The following is a 19,785-nucleotide window of genomic DNA, read 5'->3' as shown; positions in this document are numbered from 1 at the left end:
TTGATTGGGGCTTAGCTGGAGCTCCCAGAGCTGTGAGCAGCGGTTGCCATGGCAAATCACCATTTTCTGTTGACCGAGAAATCATCAGGTCGCTTTCTACCTCAGGTTTCCATTTAACTTCGTAAGGGGAATGGATGGCTATTCCAGTCAGGGCAAACTGCTTCCATTTCGTTCTGAGTTCCCTTCTTCCTTCTCCAAATGCAGGATCAAAGTTCCAAGGCCTTCGAGCCTCAAGGCATCACAGCCTTCTGGTCCGCGGAGGAGCAAACTGGCTCATCCACCACTCTTTCCCCAGGTGTGTGGTTTAGGGCAGAGGCGACCTGACCCCACCTCTAGTTATGATGGATTTGGGCTGATAAGCTCTCACAGCTCCAGCAGTTCAGAAAGCTTTATGCCTCACAACTATTCTCCCTGTCATGAATCTCTAAAGCTTCCTTTGGAATTCAAAAGCCACGAATTGGTACCTTTATTTTTCCGCATTATCCTTCCCCTGAAGCTGTAAGCTTGAAATGCCTCAACCTCCATAGCTGTTTCCAATGCGGAAAAGGGCCAGGAGGTAAAATAAATTAGAGGCTGTGAGGCGCCTTTGTTAATACACTTATCTCACACTTAATTTGAGGACTTTTATTCCGGAAAACTCTGCCCTTAAGTGAAGAGCCAACAGGTGGAAAAAAAAAAAAAAAAGGTTTCCATTGATTTCAGTGAGATAAATGATGATGTGTTCCAGCTCTACCCGAGACAGTCAAACACTTTTCCAAAAGGAAAAATAAATCAGATGACCAAGAGCAAGCTTATATAAATAACAAACAACAACTCCAAAGTAAGTGCGTACAAAGTTTGCACATAAAATGTAATGTAGTAAAAAATAATTCTATATATTCTTTCTGCCCCATAATCTTCACTGTTTTTAAATTATTTGGGGGCTCGTGGTTATCTTGCATTCAAACTGCAGTGAAATCAAAGTTATAATGCAAGGAAAACCACATTTAGGACAAAATAAAGCCTCAACCTTAGGGTCCTCGGACACCTGTGGAAATAGGTAGGTGAGCCATGAACCCAAAGGTCTTCTGGGGGTGTCATCTTCATCCTCCCGCCCAACTGCAGAGCAGAAATCCCAGACAAGAGATGGGGGATACCCCGATTATGTCACTATGTTGGAAAGGATGTGGAGAAAAGGGAAGCCTCTTACACTGTTGGTGGGAAGGTAAATTGGCGCAGCCACTGTGGAAACAGTATTGAGGATCCTTACAAAACTAAAAGTAGAGCTACCATATGATCCAGCAATTCCAATCCTGGGTGTATATCTGGAAAAAACAAAAACACTAATTCATAAAGATACATGCACCCCAATGTTCATAGCAGCTCTATTTACAATAGCTAAGACATGGACACAAACCAAGTGCCCATCAACAAATGATTGACTGAAGAAGATGTGGTACATATATACAATGGAATAGTACTCAGCTATAAAAAAATAATGAAATACTGCCATTTGTAGCAACGTGGGTGGACCTATGCTTAGTGAAGTAACTTAGAGAAAGACAAATGCCATATGACATCACTTACACATGGAATCTAAAAAATAATAGAAACGAATCTATATACAAACCAGAAACAGACTCACAGACATAGAAAACAAACTAGTAGTCACCAAAGGGGGATATGGGGGAGCAAATTAGGGCATGGGTTTAACAGATTAAAAAAAAATAAAAACCCAGATGCAGCTTCCAGGTGTGATGTGGGTAGGGTTTCCTCACCAGAACCCTAATCCATGTCCTCCGAGTAGGCTCTGGATTGCCAGACCCTCTCCTAAAGAACCTTCCCGGTGCCGGGAGCTCAGCCACAGCAGTGCGGCCATCCGGCTTCTCATTCAGGTTCACAGGGTCATGTCACTCTCCAACACAAAGATACATAGTGGCAGAGGCAGCAAGCCATGCTGTGAGCAGGCCTCACATTAGAAGCTCTTCTTACGTGCTCGCTTCGGCAGCACATATACTGAAGTTGGAACAATCCAGAGAAGATTACCATGGCCCTGTGCAAGGATGACACGCACATTCGTGAAGTGTTCCATATCTTTTCATTTGTAGACACGTGGGTGGACCTAGAGAGTGTCATACAGAATGAAGTAAGTCCAAAAGAGGAAAGCAAATATTGTATAATAACGCATATAGGTGGAATCTAGAAAAATGGTATAGATTATCTTATTTGCAAGACAGACTTAGAGACCCAGTTGTAGAGAACAAATGTATGGGCACCAAGGGGGAAAGAGGTGGGGAGGGAGGAATTGGGAGACTGGGATTGACACATATACATTATTGATACTCTGCATAAAATAGACAACTGACAGGAACATACTGTATAGTACAGGGAACTCTACCTAATGCACTTTGGTGACCTAAATGGGAGGGAAGTCCAAAAGGAAGGGGATATCTGTGTGTGTATGGCTGATTCATTTTGTTGTGCAAAGGAGGTTAACACAACATTGTAAAGCAACCATACTCCAATAAAAATTTAAAAATAAATAAACAAATAACATCTATATTAAAAAATCATATTTTTATTGCTGGTGAAAAAAGAAATAAACTCTTCTTATTAACATCCTGGGAGTCATAATACCCCCTCTTCACACAGGAAGAGGCTGACACATAACAAGCAACTTGCCTTGAGAGTCAGAGCCCCAAGCCCGCTGGTCTTGGTCTCAGAATGAGAACAGAGCATCTCAGCTCTGTGACGGTGCACCACCTATGTGCCAGCAATTAAGGGATAAATCCACTTGTGGTTGAACTAGCTAATCTTGGAATAAAGACCTGCCAACATAATGAAGAACTTGGGCATTTCCAAGAAATTGGATTAACTCATCATAATACAGAGCTCGGCGTTTATGAGTGACTGTTTCAAAAACTCGAAAATGACCCAGACACAGACGTGATCTCATTCAGCACAGCAAGGAGGAGGCTGGCACTGTCACCTTGTTTTACACGGTAGGAAGATGCCAGGGCAAAACCTCACTGGAAGCCTGACCACTGACTGAGTGAAAATGGGCTGGATACATACCCTTTCACCTCTTTGCATATCTGATCACGTTATTGCAAAGGAACTCTTATGAGTGGCAAACACATTTTTTAAAAAGCTACTTTTATATTATTCTGGAAATGTGATGGGTAACGAGTCCGCTTAGTTTCGGAAGACACACCTTGCTGAGCGTGGAAAGCAGCAGGATCCTATGTGATTGCAAGGTTTGGTCGCCCTGATTCCAACAGCCTCGCAGGATGAGATCCGAAAACAGATGATTGCTTTACAAATGCTGCCCATGGAAAGGTTCTGGAGGCTTGGAGCGAGCTGGGGTGTTGAGATTCATTCCAGGGAACAGGACAAGTCCAGGAGGGGGAGGCAACGGGATAAAATACTGTTTGCTGGTGATTCATGGCTTTGGAAATTTTAATGACACAGATTTTAGTTTCTCTTCAGAGACTCTGAATTTGTTTCCGGATAGAGGCTGAGCAAGGGATGCATGAAGCTGGCTGCAGAGAGGAAAATGGTGGATAGACTTGATTAAGCTCATTTTGATCTTTGCTAACCTCTAGGAAGTTCTGGGTAATGAACAGAACGTTTTCAGGGAAAGCGGTGGGGATAGAGGGAGAGACAGAGTTAGCACACTCTTCCCTCTGGGGGCCGAGTACTTTCTCTTTCGTGAACGAACCCAAAGTTCTCCCCTCTCCCTGGCGTCTCTCTGGACGAGTGCGTAGTTAGTGCCCTTATTTCTGGGCACGGCAGACCGCACGGATGGTTTAGGTCTCATGTACATACTTCCTTGGATATTTTGTGTATTGAGTTACTTTTAATCTACCTTTTTCTTTAAAAACCAGAATATAAGCCCCTCCAGGGCAGGAGACATGTCTTTGTCCTTGCCTTCTCCTGTGGAACCACATTGAAAGCACTATTGCCTGGGTCCATGACTTGTGCAGGGCTGCACTGAGGCTCCATGAGTGTCAGCCCTTCTAATAGCCTCATGGATGACCCTTACTCAGCATAGTAAGGATGGACACTCTCGTTTGGATTTTTGCTCATTCCTCTTGAGGCTGCTTGCACATGTGTAAGGCCATAGTCTTCTTAGGCTTGAGGATGAGATGGTTTAGAGAACCCGTGTGAGATTTCTTACAGGTAACTAAGGGCTACGGGAAGGAGGTGGCCCACTTTCAGGGTGCGGGTCTTTGTCACTGCTGGACACCTGCACATCCATGGAGACCTGTGGGCCGGTGGACAGCTTGGCATCAGGCAGTCCGCTTGGTGAAGCGGGGGAGGCAGTCCCAGCCTCGTGCCTTAGTTTTCACATCTAGAAAGTGGGAACAACAGTACCTACCTCAGAGGATTTAAGTAATTGAAGCATCAAATGGTGAAAAATGGCCCCCGAAGAATGGCCACCCTAATCCCAGAACCCGTGAAGATGTTATGTTCCGTGGCGAAGAGGACTTTGCAGATGTAATTGAGGTCCCGGGCGGCTTTACAATGGGGATGGTACCCTGGGTGGCTGAGGTGGGCCTAGTCTAGGCCCTGGGGATGCAATAACAAAGCACTATAGATTGGGTGGCTTGAGCAACAGAAATTTGTTCTCTCACGGTCTGGAGGCTGGAAGTCCAAGATCAAGGGGTCAAAAGGGCTGCTTCCTTCTGAGACTGTGACGGAGAATCTGGTCTGGGTCCCTCTCCAGCTTCTGGGGGTTTGCTGGTGCCTTGACCTTCCTTGGCTTACAGAAGCATCGCCCCATCTATCTCTTCCTTCATGCTCACGTGGTGTCCTGATTCCATGTGTGTCTCTGTGTCCAAATTTCTCCTTCTTATAAGGACCCCAGTCACATTGCAGTAGGCCCACCCGCATGACCTCATCTGAACTTGATCATCTGCAAAAAAGCCAATTTTCAAATTAGGTCACAATCATAGGTACTGGGGGTTAGGACTGCAACATCTTTAAAGCACAGCAAGCCCTTATGAGCAGAGAACTTTCTCGGGCTGGAGTCACAGAGATGCGGCAGCCTCTGGGCCCCATTCCTTTGGGAAGCACCTCAGGTCCCACCAGGAAAGGGGCTCAGGTGTTCATCAGGAAAAATGATGAACACACAGCAGCCCTAAAGCATGTTTCCAGGGGGCATAAGGAACAACCATTGTGATGAGACTAAGAAATACATTCTATTTATTGAAGTGAAGCCAGAATATACCCGAGCATTTTTTTTTTTTTTTTTTCTGTACGCGGGCCTCTCAATGCCGTGGCCTCTCCTGCTGTGGAGCACAGGCTCCGGACGCGCAGGCTCAGTGGCCATGGCTCACGGGCCCAGCCGCTCCGCGGCATGTGGGATCTTCCCAGACCGGGGCACGAACCCGTGTCCCCTGCATCGGCAGGCAGACCCCCAACCACTGTGCCACCAGGGAAGCCCAACCCGAGCATTTCTGCACATTATTTATGGAAACCCAGCCTTTACAATGATGTGCCCACTGCCTGTCCTGCACCCATTGGACCCTAAAATTTCAGCCCCTCCTACACTCCCCAGGCTCAGCCATAAACCCTCGCCTAGGCCAGGTTAATTAAAAGGTCCACTAGGCTTAGGGCAAAAATGAGCCAAGCCAGCCAACCTTGTTGCAGATATGGAGGACAGCCACATTTATTAAGCACCTACTATGTACTAGGAATTAAGCTAAGAGATTTTTTTCACACGATTTAATGTACTGCTTTGTGAACATGCTCTTCCCTTGAGGAGCTGCTCCATTTCCTCTTTCCTGTGCTAAGAATACGAGGACCAGACATACATCCCTTAGCTCTTTATTCTAGGAAATACTTGCTCCCGGAAGATAAGACTGTTACCCAGTCAAAATAGCCTATTTATCAAGGCTTACCAAGACCCTTGCTCTTCAAGACCCTCACCTCACTGTACCTGTCAGCCCAAACTACGATGTCACACCCTGTGCACACTTTCAGCACAACACCTGCGTCTCAGTCCCCCAGCTCAGCTCCCTCAACCCCTGTCCACCTGGCTGCACTAAGGCTAAGAAACGCCGCTCTGCTTGGACGTCGGTTCTCTGGGTGTCTTCAGGGAGGTCAACTTCAGACACCTCACTTCACACCTCACTTCATAGGGCTGGACACAGAGGCGGAGAGAAGGAAGTTCTCACAAAGGCCATGCCTCTGTCCCCTGGACCTCAAACCTTGGTTCTGTAACTGGGTTCTTAGCACCTTGAGTCCCCCAGGAGGTGAGTCTCAGCTTGGATTCCTGTGTCTGGGTCTCTGCCTCAGACCCCACCCGTCCTCCACGGGTCTCAAGTCCGTCTCCCAAGCCCAGCTAGGCTTGGCCAAGGCCTGCCCCCGTGGCACCTGCCTCTCCAAGATGGCCCGGCTCCCTGCCACGCCCACTGGGACAGCCTTGTTCCTGCTGTTGGCCTGGCCGGGCTCAAGGTCATGGTCCTTCCCAGTCTAACCCAGTCCTGCCACAGCCTGAGGCTGGGTTCTGAAGATATTAACCTTTAGTGCTTGATATTTAGAGGTTTGAAAATATTTACTCCCTGGATTTCTGAATCCAATTATCCCTTGTCATCAATAATAATCAAGTTACTGTTTTCTAATATTCTTAAGTATTTCACGACAGTCTCTGTACTGTGGTTATTTTGATAAGTGTTTTACTTTTCCATTGCTGCTATACTGATAACACGCTTAGGGACTTGAAGTAGCACGTTTATTCCCTCAGTTTCTGGGATCCAGAGGCAGCCAGGCTTAGCGGGTTCTCTGCTCAGGGTCCCACAGTCAGGGTGTGCTGCAGGACAGGTTCTCATCAGAGGCTTGACTGGGGAAGGAACTGCTTCCAAACTCCCTCAGGTCGTTGGAACCATTCATTTCTGTGGAATCGTTCTGTGTTTTCTTAAGGTTTTGTATTTGTCTGTTGGACATCCATTCATTGCAGAGACAAATTAATTCTATTTCCCGAGTTATTGATGCCCTGGCATTTGGGAGCCATCAGGCCAGGAAAGGAACTGCCCCTCCCAGGTCTAATTCCTAATGATAATTACAACTAGCCCAGGACATGCCTCTCACATGCATACCAAATCCCAAGCCTATAACCCCAACCATCTCCTTTACCTGACTCTCACACACAAGCCAATGTATCACCTGCCCTAAATCAACCTAGGGCCAGGTTGTGGGCACCTAGGACAGCCTCTGTCATAGCCCAAGGCCCACCAGCATTAGCCAAACTAGCCAACTCTAAGCTCTTTACTCTGCCCCACCTTGCCTTTCCTAGGAAACCCGCCCCAAAGGCTCCAGACCAGGTCTTATCCACACCCCTGCTTCTGATCCCCTGACTTTCCTGTGGGTTGTGCATGGCGGGGCTGGCCTTGCCTCCCTCTCTTGGAAAACATAAGTAATTAGCCCTTCTTTCAATGGCATCAGCCTCTCCATGTTGCCAGCTGGTCATAACCTCTGTAAATTAAATCCCAACTATAATTTAGAACAAGGGTTCATGGCAGCCTGATTCTTCAAACCAGCACCAGAGAGACAGACTCTGGAGGGAGTCTGCCGGCAACGGGAAGTCTCAGGACCCGTCACGTTGTCAGGGGATAATGCCCCTTGTCTTCACCATCCTCTGTCGGTTAGGGGTAGTCACAGGTCCCCACAGGTGAGGGGAGGGGGTCTCCACCAGGACAAGGATCCTGAGGCCACCTTAAAGTTTGTCTACACCAGGAAGTGCTTTGAGGAAGCTTGTGTGAATTGAGTAAAAGAAGAAAGCATAGTTGACATATACATTTTACTAAGCAGCATGGTCACTCTCCATGGTTATGGCTCAGTAAGTGTGAGCGGGAACACACATTAGGTCAGTCCTAATTTGTTAGAAATTCGTATCAGCTGCATGAACGCAAGCAGTGGCAGTGGTGTGTCCAGCTAGACCATGTGCCTGGCTCAGCGGGAGCTCACTTTGATTTAGTAGATTAGGTGTCTGATTCAGCAGAAAATTCCTGTTGTGTCAACAGGTAATGCACACATCTGATTTCATCCTTGATATATATGGCTCATCTGGTGATCTATTTCTTTTTAGTTGGTGTTTATTTTTCCTATGAATGATTTATCGGTTTTAGAATGAACTGTGTCAACTACTGCACATGGTATATTAATTTCAGGATGTTATGCAAACATTTCCTCCATAATGTACCTTATTCCACCTTTATTTGCTCACACTGGCAACATAATACCCTTTTTTTATTTGAATTAAATAGCATTTTTCTCAGTAGGCTGTCCTTGGGGATGGAGGACTCAGGGCACGTGGAAGAGGAGTTTCATTTAAAAACATTTTTATTAACTCTCTCATGAGAGTGTTAACACATTGAGCGCTTTGTTCCAAATATTCCAAAACATACTGTCATTTAATTACGTAAAGGGGGATTTTACCTTTTTCTGTAGTTATCATCACGTTGCATCGCTGAAACATTAAAGGAATTTTAACTATTTAAAAATAACCTCATAACATAGCACATGGCTTCATGAAGTACAAGGGAGGGTGGGTGTGTTTCTTCACATTTCATGGAGGCACATGAACACGGGGGGTTTGTGGGAGCTCGCAGATGAAGGGGCAGCCACGGGCAGGTGGGCTCCTCAGAGCGCTGGCGCTCCCCCCACTGCAGGGAGACTCTCAGGCCTGTTTCCCAAGACCAGCTCATGTTTTCCCGATCTTTGTCCCAAACCTCCAAATCACTTTAGTGCCTGGTCTGGAACCATCACTATACACAAGGCAGTGCCAATTCTGGAACCACCACTGTAAACAGGCTTGTGCCTGATCTGGTTACATTTATGAAACATTAAAGGAGTTGTAAACTGTTTAAAAATAGCCTTGACTGTCGACACCTCACCTTACCACTGACAGGCTGATATACATAATGTAATATAGCATAACAAACACGACATGAAATAACAATAAAACAGTGCCAGACCCAGAACCACCACTCTGGGTGTGCGTGCTTGCGTGCGTGCGTGCATGTGTAATTTTGTAGTATAATATGTATACAGTGAAATGCTCAACTTTAAATGTACCATTTAATCACTTCATAGATTTATTTAAAAACAGACTACGTCCGTCACCCCAGAAAGTACCTTCACGCCCCCTCCCAGTCAATCCCCTTCACCCAAAAACAGTCACCTATCTGCCTTCCGACTCCATATGCTAATTTTGCTTATTCTAGAGAACTTCCCGTAGGTGGAGTCACGCAGTACTGACCTTTCTGGTCCAGGGTATTGCATTGACCATAGCAGCTTTGACGTGCATCCGTACGGTCGCATGTACCAATATTGCATCCTTTTGACTTTGAACAGCGTCCCTTTGCAGGAGTATGGCACAGGCAGCGTATCCATCCGCTGGTGGATGTTCTTTCCAGCTTTGGTTGTTCTGAATATAGTAGCCATGACCATTCTTATACAGGATTTTTGTATATATAATTTCATCCATCTTGGATAAGTACTTACAAGTCGAACTGTTGATCATAGGCTTAAAACTTTACGAAACTGCCATAAAGTTTCCGGAAGTTGTTTTAACATTCATATTCCTCCCACCAGTAAGAGTTCCAGTTGTTCCACATGCTCTTCGACACTTGGAGCTGCTAAACATTTAACATTTTAGCCTTTCTAGGGCATGTCGTGTCTCACGATGGTTTCAGTTTGCATTTTCCTGAGGACTAAAGATGTTAAGCACATCTTCATTTGCTATTTTTACGTCTTCTTTGTGCCTTTGCTGTTCTAGTCTCCTGTGTATCTTTTTGGGTTGTTTGTCTTTTCTTTCTATTGAGTTGCAGGAATTCTTTATACGTTCTAGATACAGCTGTTTGTCGATTATCTTATTGCTAATGCTTTCTCCCAGTTTGTGAGAAGGGTTGTGGGATTTTTTCTTGTTTTTTGGGTCTTTTTAGCAGATATTTTCAAATTATGATCAATTTTAATTTAGCATTATTTTATTTTATGTCTCAAGCTTGTTTGACATTTCAAGGAAATCTTTGCTTACATCATGATTTAGAAGAAATTCTGTCTTTTTTTCTAGATTTACTGTTTGCACTTTACATTTAGGTCTATGAACTGTCTTAAATTGGTTTGTGTACAGTGTAGGCTATCAGCAAAGTTTTTTTGTTTGTTTCTTTTATTTTAGCATGCGAGGATTTAGTTGATCCAGTATTGAAGAAATTTTTCTTTTTTTAAGTTTCTTTGGCACTTTTGTTGAATAATCATTTGATCTTATAAATGTGGATCTATTTTTGGACTTCTTATATTATTCCAATGATATATTTTCAAATAATTTATTTAATATTACATAACTTTAATTACTGAACTTTCATAGTAAGTCTTGAATTTATGTAGATTATATCCTTTATTTTTTTCTTCTTTTGAAGTGTGTATGTGTGTGTATGCACTGTTTTGGGTCATTTGTCTTTTTGTAAAACATTCAAATCATCTTGTCAATTTCTAGGAAAAAAATCTGTTGAAATGTTCACTGGAATTGCATTGATATTGATCAATTTAGGGAAAACTGACACCTTAACAATATTGAGTCTTTCAACACATGAACATGGTATATCTCTCCTTAATTTAAATATTCTTTAATTTATCTTACCAATATTTTATAATTTCCAGCGTAGGGTCTTACACATGTTTTGTTGCTACTATAGAGTTGATATTTTTCATGCTGTTGTACATGGTTTTGTGTTTTCAGTCTAATTTTCTAACTGTCCATTTCAAGCAGATACAAACATACTCCCTTAATGTACAATACCGCAATGTCGTTAAATTCACCTATCCCAGTAATTATCTTAGACAGTCTTTAGGCTTTTCTATCTACACAAGTATGAGGTCTGTGATCCAGTTTTACCTCTTCCCGTCTGAATCCTTTTATTGTTTTACTGTATGAATCAGAGTCTCCATGTTAATGTTAAACAGAAGGGATGAGAGTAAATTCCCTTGACTTGTTTCTCATCTTAGGTGGAAAGCGTGCAGTATTTCACCATTAAGTATGATATGAGCTGTAGTTCTTTCAGTAGATCCTTTATCATTTGATAGTTTCCTTTTTTTCCTCATGTGCAGATTTTAGTATAAATGCTTGGCATTTTGGCAAATATTTTCCTACATTTATTGACATGATTACATGACCTTTTTTCCTCCCTCAATCTGTTAATGTGTAGATTGTATAGATTAATTTTTGTATGATGAACCAACCTGGCATCTTGATAAACCCAGTTTGATCCTAGTATGTTGCTCTTTGCATATATTGCTGCATTCAGTTTCTAATAGTTTTTTGAGAATTTTGTGTCTATGTTTATGAGGGACATTGGAATTCAGTTTTTTGTCTTTTTTTTTTCGTGGTACCAGTGGTCTTGTAAAATGATTTAGGAAGTGTTTCCTCCTCTTCCTCCTTTTGAAACAGTTTGTTTAGAAATGGAATTATTTCTCCCTTTAGTGTTTCATAGACTTACAAACAGTAAAACTCTCTGGGCTTGAAGTTTCCTGTGGTAAGATTTTTAATTAGGAATTTAATTTATTCAATGGTATAAGCTATTTAGATTTTCAATTTCTTCCTGAGTCAATTTTTTGTTTTGTTTTGTTTTTCTTTTATTTTAAAATTAGGTCATTTGTCATTTTATTGTTCAGTTATAAGAGTTCTTTCTATACAAGTTCTTTATGAGACATATGATTTGCAAAAATTTTCGCCCATTTTGCATGTTGTCTTTCCATTTTCTTGATATAATTTTGTTATAGTTTAGTGTAGTTTTGAATATATTTTAAAAAATTTTATTGAAGTATAGTTGATTTACAATGCTGTGTAGGTTTCAGGTGTATAGTAAAGTGAATCAGTTATACATATACATACATCCACTCTTTTTAAGATTCTTTTCCCATATAGGCCATTACAGAGTATTGGGTAGATTTCCCTGTGCTAATACAGTAGATCCTTATTAGTTATCTGTTTTATACATAGTAGTGTATATATGTCAATCCCAATCCCCCCAATTTACCCCTCCTTCTCCCCAGTCCCCCCTGGTAACCGTAAGTTCGTTTTCTACATCTGTGACTCTACCTTCTCCCCAGTCCTCCCTGGTAACCGTAAGTTCGTTTTCTACATCTGTGACTCTATTTTGTTTTATAAATAAGAGTCAGTTTCTTTAAAAAGTATCAGTTTCATCTAAATTCATTATTTGCACATTTCTGACAGATAAATCAGAGTGGTGCAGAGGTGAAAGTACTAGCGGAAATGTTGGATTCATATTGCCTTTTCATTTGGGCAGTTTGGGGACAATGGAAAGGCCTAATTTCTTTGTTTAGTGTCTGTCTCCTCACCCTGGAATGTAAGCTTCTTGAGGGCAGCAATCTTTGTCTGTTTTGGTCACCATGGCACCCCTGGAACCCTGAATATTTCTCAGTGCAAACCGTGTCCTCAATAAGTATGTGGTCAATAAATAAATGATGTGTAGTGACCTTTAAGAAACCCGGGATAGAATCTAGGATCAGGTTCTTCTGGGAGCGATGTAATAATAACTTCCTCAGTGTACAGGTTTCCTGGGGCTGCCACACAAGTTCCCACAAAGTGGGTGGCTTAAAACAACGGAAGTGTTATCCTCTTTCGGTTCTGGAGGTTGGAAGTCCATGGTCAAGGTGTAGGCAGGTGTGTGCTCCCTCTGGCGGCTCCAGTGGAGAAGCCGTTCCTGCTTCTTCCAGCGTCTGGGGGCTGCAGGCTCACTTGGCTTGTGGCCACATCCTTCCAGTCTCTGCTGCATCTTCACCTGGCCTTCCCCCCACTGCACGTGTCTACCTCAGCTGCCTCTGCCTGTCTCTTATAAAAATAACTATGATGGCATTTAGGTTCCACCTGAATCACCCAGGGTGCACTCCTCATCTCAAAATCCTTCACTTAATCATGTCTTTGGCCATATAACGTAACCTGCACATTTTCCAAGGATTTAGACCTGAAATCTTTGGGACCATCATTCACCCCCTTCTCCCCAGTTCTGTAGTAAAATGGGCACACTTATTTCAATCTTTGCTTCTGATAAGAATTGACATCGACGTAAGAGATAGTCAGCTTGAAGGAAATCTCCTTTTATGATGCTTGTGATACAACCATGTGTAACAAAGAAGTCTGGCTTTTCAGGATGAGCGGTCATTAAAGAAAGAACATGCTTCTCAGTCATCAGCTCTAAATTTGTTTTACATTCTTTAGCTGGAATATTCTATTCAGCGAAAGGTAAGTTATTACTGAATATGTTGGTAGCAGAAATAAAACCACTTCTGCATCATTTACATCCCTGATATAAAATACAGAGAAACCGATAGATCCTTGCAACCTGGGTTATATGAAGGCCATGCCAGCCATGTCCAACCTATTATGTTTCAATAGGTTCCCGTTGTCTCTATATCACCCAGGGTTTTAAGTTTTCGTGCAGGTTTTAAGGTAAACAGAGCCCGAATTCCAAACCACTTTTGTACTCAGGATGACCCTGACTCTATTAGAAATGAGATCTGATGACATCATCTTTTGACAGTCATGATCTTTAACCTGGTTTGATCTAAACCAGACTCCTTGGGAATGATATCATTAAGGTAAATCCCTGAAAAGAGACCCAGCCACCTCAATATAAGCCATTTAGAGGTATTGGGTTACTGGAGATGACTTCACCCATCACTCTTTTCTTCCTTGGGCAGTACAGACTGTATCAAAACTGCCAAGAAGGGCAGTGGATTATTGGTGTTGTTTTTACTAATAACACCCAAAATTATAGCAGAATTCTAATTAGGCACATGGGTAGACGTATTATTATGTGGCTTTTATCCTTCTCCTTTAGACAGATTTTAACTCTGAGAGTCTGCTTCTCTCCGTGTTTGAAAAGAATGTCTGGCATTTATGCAAAGGTAAATTTAAATATACATTGTGTCTCATGTACAGGATAAGATAGAGGCACCTATATGAGTATGCCACCTAACTTTAGCAATATGTTGTGAAAATAATCTACAGATATCATTTCTATGAGTCAAGAGCTGTGTATGTGAATGAGATGTGTGTCCCTGTCTCTCCTTATCTACCACAATTGCCCCAAGTCCTGGTCCTGCCATCTGTCTCCTCCTGTGATGGGCCCCTCCCTGGTGTTCTGGTTCTTGCCTGCACCATCCTAAAAGCACTTCTCTGTGGGACCACCAAGTACTGATCTGCATCTAGGCTGAAACGGACCTATATCCATGCCCAACTATGCAAGCCAGCCTTACGCGTTATCGATATCTATATATAAATTTATATAAACACAGCACTTATCAACAGCTTTCATAACTAACTTGATAGACTACTTCCAGAAAGAATTAACATGATTTTCTTAATCTGACCTAAGCAGCAGACTTTATTTTCTTCCTGCTCTTAAATCTCTCCCTAGTTCATACTTGGGATTCAGCAAACTCTTCAGAAGAGAAACACATCAGATCTCAAATCACTAGAAAAAGTACTTTGTACTCAAGGTAAATGTGGACTTACTCATACTATGAAGATAAGTTTGAACTCCTGGTGGATTCTCAGGTCTACCTTTGCAAAGCTACTGGATGATTTTGCTAATAGGGAAGGACAACACCCTGGACCATTTGGCTTATGCAGATGTGAATTTACGAGCTCGCGGGCAGGCCTGGCTTCCAGCACCCCTGGCCGTCCTCCTAGAAGCATCTTCCAGATGAGTTCCTCCGCTTTGCTCTCCTCTGTGTTTACCTGTCTCCCCTGCCTCAGACCCTGAGCATTAGGAAATTGGTGTCAGAATCTCCAGTCACTGGTTCAAAGTCTGAGACACACAGCAGGAAGACCTTCCCCCTCTCCAACCAGGACAAATTGTCCTTCCTCCCATTGGTTCTGATTTGGCCCATTTCCAAGTAATAAGTCAGTGTTGTTGGGAACTGCCATGTGCCCCTTCCTTCCCGCCCCATGGACCAGGAGTGGGCGGGCTGGGTCTCCGGGGCAGTGGGCGCAGTCTGGTGTGCCCCCCCCATCCCTGAGCTGGTGAGAGGCAGTGCACAGTGGTGACACACTGGCTGGTGCCAGGGGCAGAAGGCTGTGGTCCAAGGCCCTGGGTACTGTTCCTGGTTGGGTGCAAAGGTGGCAAGACACCCACCTCCTCATGGCTCGGCTTCTTCATCTATAAGATGCGAGTGGTGCCAGCGTGCCCCCCCACGGAGCCACGTCCCTGGGTGATGGTTGTAGACTATACATTAACCTGCTGCGGCCCCTCTCTGATGAGCAAGTCGAGTCGGGAACGGAGGGAGGTGACCCGAGTCTCGCCTGTGTGAGTCCCAGCCCCCCTCCTTTAAAGCCAGGAGTTTCCGACACTTTAACACAGTGTAACTTAATCGTGTGTGATTTATGGAGCCAACAGAAGGAATATCAACATCTCCATCCTGGAAACAAATCAAAGTTCAGACATGGGTGCAAACACTAATTACTTTTAACAAGTGCAGGAGAAAGGGGAGGGGAGGCCAGGGCTGCACTGGCCCCGCCAGACAGCCAGGCGATAACCTGAGTGCTTTGGACACCCGGCCAGGAGAGCCGCCTGGCTGGGGAAGTTTCAGGAAGCGCCCCGTCAGCCGCGATCAGCTCTTTGAAGTGTCCAAAGTGCGAAGTGGGCCACATCCATCTTTAAAGCGCTCCGAGGCCCGCGGGCTGCTTTGGGTTAGTGAAGGAATGTGCACTTATTTGAAACCTGACCCCAGGGCCCCTCAAAAGTTGGGCTTAGGCGGGGCAAGGAGTGACCTTGGAAATTTAGACAGCTGCTAGACCACTGCTAGGAGCAAATTATTACAGCAGTGGTAATTTTCCCGATGAGAAAAAAGCAGAGGGCGCCTCTCTAAGCCCTGTTGGGTCAGCTTTAGCCTTTAAAGACCGGTGTGAGAACCAGAGCCTCGGGAGAATTAGGGCCAATCTGGGGGCGAGGCTGAGATTCCACGGGGGACTGCGGGGCAGGGGAAGGGATGTTGGAAGCGGATACACCCAAAGGTCTCCCCTTGCACATACATGGTCCCTGTCCTGTGAGAGGCCGGCTTCCAGAAAACTGCGCTCTAAGCGTGTTAAGTCACCAAGCAGTTAGTTACGAGTGGTTCTGCACTAGACGATCAGACTGTTCCCTTTAAAGCATGGCCTCCCAGGCCCCTCAGTAAGCCGATAAGCCGGCAGCCCGGGCGCGTTGAAGAGGCAGTTCTGCTGATGGGGCTCCGGGCTGCACAGACACCGTTCCCTGAGTGAGCAGCCTCCATGTTTCTGTGAATACCTTGTTTCCCTTGATTTGGGGATTGAGGATGAAGAGCAAGGAGGATTTGCAGAGATACTTTCCAGATTTAACAGTTTAGAAATGGAGAAAGGCAGGTTTCCCAGGCTAGCCCAAAAGGAAGCAAACACAGGCACAGGGGGAACTTGGATTTATCACGGCGCATGGGGACCTATGGACACTCAACCAGGCTGCCCCAGCTCCCGGTCCAGCGATGACACGCCCTGCAGGAGGTCCGCACCGGGCGGCCCCATTTGCCCCGTCCCTCCCCCACCTGGCTTCCCGGAGGATGTCGTTTGCGCGTCTCAGGGCAGGAGCATCATGGGACGCGTCCTGTCACATTGACACCACCAGAGACCTCAGCGTCTGCCACCTGCAGGTTCTGGTTTGAATCCCGTGGTAGCGAGAAGCCCATGAATAGTGCAGAAAAGTAGAGAGAAGAAGTAGAAAATCGCCAGGAACACAGAGCCATGCAGTTGCGCCGGTTGCTCGTCTGAGTCTTGTCTTGTCTCCCAGCCTCGAGGGGACCATGCGGAGTGGCTGGAGGCCATATCGGGTGGTGCCCGCTCGGGGGGGAGCCCATTTTCACTGGAGGCCGCCATTCACTACTTCCACTGCCCAGATGGCTTCGACACCCCTGGGATGAATGCACAGGAAACGTGGGGTTCAGAGAAGGCCAAGGAGGGGAGCGGGCACAGGACACAGGGCCCCTGCCGCCTCAACGGGCTTCACTGGCTTTGGGAGCAGACCCCTGAGATGTTTCTGTGTGTCAGGCTTCTCTAGACAAACAGGCTGTAGATGTGGATACAGATAGATATAGATTAGATATAGGTATAGATACAGATATATAGATTAGACATAGGCATCGATATAGATGTAGATACAGATACTATAGGTACAGATATAGATACACATGCAGATATACATCAGATATAGTTATAAATGTAGATAGAGATATAGATACAGATATAGGTGATATAAACATAGAAACTTATCATAAGGAATTGGATCAAGAAATCATGGAGACTGAAAAGTCCCATAGTCTGCCATCCCCAGGCTGGAGTCCCAGGAGACGGGCAGGGCAACACAAAGGACTTTTCTTCCAGAAAACTGATGCATTGATGGGTATTTGGGTCCTTCTTCCAGGGGGTTTATAGCTGTGTTTTGATGTCAGAACTTCCTTCTGTAATTTCAAACGCGCAGGCTGTTTGGTGATAGAAGCTTCCTGGGGAAGATGTGGAAATGCCTACGAGCAGCGTGCCTTCTGGTCCACAGGTAAGTTCCAGCGACTGACCACAGCATCCCAACCTGTGTGGCTGGAAGACGAAGTCCCTGGTTTTCCACTGATTGACGTCACTGGAGCTGCCAGCCCCTCGGCTGTCCTTTGCTGGCTGCCCGACCTGCCCATAAAACTCCATTTGAAAAGGAAGTACAGACACACTTTCTCAGCTCATCGGCATGTCTGCAACTGTAGTGAAGCTTCCAGCAACAGGAGGCAGGGGAAGGAACTGCCACGGGGAGAGGATGGGCAGCGTGGCCGTGTCCACGTGGAGGGCCGCACAGGGTGCTCCCTGGAGGGAGACCCGGGAGGCCGGAGGTGACCATGGGCTGAGCTGTTCTGGCTGGAACTCTGTAGGGATCCGTGTAAAATGACCGCCCTGTGATCCTGCCTACAGACAAGAAACGCCACCAAAACTCACTAGCTCGGGGCACAGTTCTGCCTGCAATGTCATTTGTGTCTTCCTTGAATCATTCTGTGTTGTATCTTCCATGAAAAATAGAAACCTGGGGTCAAACTAGCTTACGAACTCCCCCTTCACCCAGAACTCTCCGAGCGTCCACAGCACTGATGGGCACTACAGGTTTCTAAGACAGGGGAGCAGAATGCCACGTTTCCCAAGTTATTGGATTAGTGAACTTTGTTCATGGAGCACCTGTTTTTCCTGGGACCACAGTTCTGGGTCTTTGAGAAGTGCTGGGGCAGATGTGCTTTAAGGGCTCTAAGTTGTGAAGGGACCCCTTCGGTTACTGCTTAAGAAGAACCATTTTCTTAACATCATGAAGTGCCAGACTTGTGTGCTTCAGTCTCTTAGTTGACTGTGCAGGAAGTACATTTACGCCTTCTTCAGGGAAACTCTAAAACAAGTGGCAGATTTCTTCTGGAAAGTGGGAGAGAGACAGGTGACCCGTGAAGTGCCCCATGAAGATGGGCAGATTCCATCTATGTCCCCCACCCCGGAATCACTCAGTTCCTCCTAGGGGGTCATATTCTAGCCAGGGCAGGGCACTCTGGGGTGGTGACCAGGATTATAGAGGACAAAACTTCAAAGAATTGGCTGTGACATGGGGTCCATGAACAGGGACCATTTTGAAAAGCATTTCTTTAACCCCAAAGGGGCTCGAGTCCAACAGCCCCTGAGCCACGCAAAGCTTAGAGCTGTCACTCTAAAACCGGGGACCCGTCAAGTGAAAAGTTCTGACAGTAATTGAGCACGGCCCCCAAATCCAGACCGATCCATCCCTTGACAGTCCTGGCCACGTGACCAGGAAGCCGCTCTTAAAGGTCAGCAGACTGATGTCTGTGGACATCTTCCGGGTCTCGGTGACCCCCAGTCTGTCCCCTGCACCCAGAGTGGAGAAGGAAGAACCGCTGGAACGGTGTGTGTGCTGGGAAGAGGCGGCCGCGGCGCGGGTTCTGCCGGTGGATGGCCCTGGGCGCCCACCCTGCTCCCGCACGCCTACATCTCGTTCAAGGATGTTTCACTGTGAGTGAGGGAAGCTGCTGAGTGACGGGCCTTGCTGCCTGCCTGGCCCCTCCCGGGGGGCCTTCACGTTCTTCCCTGAAGCGCTAGGCTGGGCTCCCCTGGCAGCTCTAAGTAGAGATAGGCACTGGCCCTGGAAAATGTCCCTGAAGTGGCAGTCAGTGAGGAATTGACATCGGACACGAGGCCGTGTCTGCCAGGGCTGGTAGGAGGCAGGGAACTGGAAAAGAGACTCTCCCAAGTGTCACCCACACCTGTTCCCTGTGTAGCACAACCGGAGGGGACGTGCACCCAGGCCAGGCTGGGTGCCACCGCGCGGGTGTCCTGGAGGGAGCCACAAGCGTTTCGTTTCCATGACAACTGAGCATATGCAGTTTTGGGGAGAGGGGGAGGGCTGTATGCTCCTCCAGCAGACGCACTTACATATCCCTCCTCCAGAAGAGTGAAGATGCAGTTCCATAGACCGTTTCTCCGTGTGCCGCACAGCAGAAGCACCCAGCAGAACGTTCCCGGTGATGTAACGTCTTTTTAAGTTATCTCCAAGCAGCGTCCATGGGCAACCCCATCACAACCTGGTGAGTCCTGTCCACTACTGAGGAGTGGAGTTGCCTTCCCTTCGCCCCGCTGGGAACTCATGGCCCCTCTGTGTCCCACCCGCCTCGCGGTCCTAGTGCAAGTATGGGAAAGCAGAGGCAGAGGACACCTCAGGCCCGTCCTGGTGGAGCATGCCTTGT

At 45.9% G+C, this 19,785-nt stretch overlaps 1 non-coding gene across 1 annotated transcript; it reads left to right on the top strand.

The window, feature by feature from the left end:
• Window positions 1-1,971: 1,971 nt before the first annotated feature.
• LOC112390908 (U6 spliceosomal RNA) lies at window positions 1,972-2,077 on the top strand. Its single transcript, XR_003001362.1, has one exon. It is a non-coding gene; the product is annotated as a U6 spliceosomal RNA (small nuclear RNA).
• Window positions 2,078-19,785: the final 17,708 nt, after the last annotated feature.

Source organism: Neophocaena asiaeorientalis, unplaced genomic scaffold, assembly GCF_003031525.2.
Source record: "Neophocaena asiaeorientalis asiaeorientalis breed wild unplaced genomic scaffold, Neophocaena_asiaeorientalis_V1.1 scaffold104, whole genome shotgun sequence".
Classification (NCBI taxonomy): Eukaryota; Metazoa; Chordata; class Mammalia; order Artiodactyla; family Phocoenidae; genus Neophocaena; species Neophocaena asiaeorientalis.
The sequence above is the reverse complement of the archived record's forward strand: the minus strand, read 5'-3'. Positions and strand labels throughout refer to the sequence as shown.